Source organism: Mus caroli, unplaced genomic scaffold (assembly GCF_978045245.1).
Source record: "Mus caroli unplaced genomic scaffold, Mus_caroli_1 scaffold_2, whole genome shotgun sequence".
In the NCBI taxonomy this organism is placed as follows: Eukaryota; Metazoa; Chordata; class Mammalia; order Rodentia; family Muridae; genus Mus; species Mus caroli.
Genome location: NW_028227257.1, coordinates 115,435,119 through 115,437,481, shown reverse-complemented (window position 1 = coordinate 115,437,481; position 2,363 = coordinate 115,435,119). Strand labels below are relative to the sequence as shown.

The 2,363-nt window shown below is 46.4% G+C and overlaps 1 pseudogene; it reads left to right on the top strand.

The window, feature by feature from the left end:
• The first annotated feature begins 436 nt into the window (after positions 1-436).
• Positions 437-1,309, top strand: LOC110306093 (glyceraldehyde-3-phosphate dehydrogenase pseudogene; annotated as a pseudogene).
• The last annotated feature ends 1,054 nt before the right edge of the window (positions 1,310-2,363 follow it).

Below are 2,363 nucleotides of genomic sequence, written 5' to 3'. Positions count from 1 at the left end.
TACCATTCTGGCCCTAGCCCCCATAGTCTAATGGCCATATCCTACTACAAAATACATCCAGTCTAATTTCACAACATTCTAACAGTATTTAAAAGTTTGAAGTCTCTTTTGAGACACATGCAAACTTTTATTTGTGAGCACATGGAAAGCCAAACAGTATACAACAGTACTGAGTAAGTGTTCCTATTCTAAAGTGGAGAAAATTTAGAGCTATAAAATCATGACCTTTTTGGCTCTCTGCCCCTCCCTGTTCCAGAGACAGCTGTATCTTGTGAAGTGCCAACATCATCCAAGAAACAAGATGGTGAAGGTCGGTGTGAACAGATTTGTTCACATTGGGTGCCTGGTTACCAGGGCTGCCTTCTGCTCTGCACTTGTCAAAGTGGAGATTGTTGCCATCAGTGACCCCTTCATTGACCTCAACTACATGGTCTACATGTTCCAGTATGACTCCATCCATGTCAAATTCAACAGCACAGTCAAGACCGAGAATGGAAAGCTTGTCATCAATAAGAAGCCCAACACCTTCTTCCAGGAGCAAGATCCTACTAACATCCAATGGGGTGATGCTCATGCTAAGTATGTTGTGGAGTCTACTGGCATCTTCACCACCATGGAGAAGACCGGGACCACTTGAAGGGTGGGGCCAAAAGGGTCATCATCTCTGCCCCTTCTGCTGATGCCCCCATGTTTGTGATGGGTGTGAACCATGAGAAATATGACAACTCACTCAAGATTGTCATCAATATACCCTGCACCACCAACTGCTTAGCCTCCCCTGACCAAGGTCATCCATGACAACTTTGGCATCGTGGAAGGGCTCATGACCACGGTCCATGCCATCACGGCCACTCAGAAGACTGTAGATGGTCCCTCTGGAAAGCTGTGGTGTGATGGCCGTGGGGCTGCCCAGAACATCATCCCTGCATCCACTGGTGCTGCCAAGGCTGTGGGCAAGGTCATCCCAGAGCTGAATGGGAAGCTCACTGGCATGACCTTCCATGTTCCTACCCCCAATGTATCCGTTGTGGATCTGACATGCTGCCTGGAGAAACCTGCCAAGTATGATGACATCAATAAGGTGGTGAAGCAGACATCTGAGGACCCACTGAAAGGCATCCTGGGATAAACTGAGGACCATGTTGTCTCCTGCGACTTCAACAGCAACTCCCATTCTTCCACCTTTGATGCTGGGGCTGGCATTGCTATCGATGACAACTTTGTCAAGCTCATTTCCTGGTATGACAATGAATACGGCTACAGCAACAGGGTGGTGGACCTCATGGCCTACATGGCCTCCAAAGAGTAAGAAACCCTGGACCACCTACCCCAGCAAGGACACTGAGAGCAAGAGAAAGGCCCTTGGTTGCTGAGGAGTCTCTGTACCAACTCGGCACCCAACACTGAGCATCTCCCTCACAATTTCCATCCCAGACCCCCATAATAACAGGAGGGGCCTAGGGAGCCCTCCCTACTCTCTTGAATACCATGAATAAAGTTCACTACAACCCCTCCCCCTCCAAAAAAAAAAACATGACCTTTTTACATGATTGATAATTAAGTGCCTACAGTCAAACAGTTATCAACTTAAAACACTGGAATAAAATTTTGTGACTTTAGCAGATAAATTGATCACCATGAGGTAAATTACTAGAAGAAAATACATGTAACATTGTTTAAAAGGGGTGCCTAGAGCTTACATACACTATTTACTGTCCTGAAAACAGTAGTATCTATATAAGAGCTTTCAGTAATATCATTTTCAGGATTATTACTGACAAAGAAGAATCTGGATTGTAATGGATCTCTTCTGCCACCCCGAGAATGTATTTAGATAATGTGAAAGTACATAAAATGCCAAGACCCAAGAGCCAACACTGTAGAAATGGAGATGAAAGGAACTCAGTTACTCTGGCCTGTTTGGGATTGCGCTTTTCCAGAGCTGTTTTCAGCTCACTTTTGAATGCCTGGTGCTGAAGCTGATAAGCAAACAGCTTTGCTCTGGGCCATTTATGGGGCTCCCTCTTGTTCTTATCAAGCAGCAGCATCTTGATTGCAGCAGCGATTCCCCAGTCCACCTTGGTGATGGATTTCTGTCGTGACTGGTGATGGCTGAGATCCAGCCCAGATCCCTTGGTCACACTGAAGAAGTATAGCAAAATTCGAGGCTTTTAGGCCCAGGCTTGGGAGTGTGGTCTTTGTGGTTTAGTGCTCCAGGTGCTGGTCATAAAACAGATAGCGGCATTCCTTCCTCCACCCACCCGCTTCCTGGGTTCAAAGAGTGTTCATTCAAAGAATGGCACCCTGACCCACCCTGACCATTACTGGAACCTGCAATGCAAATGTGCTATCTTTAGGGGCTC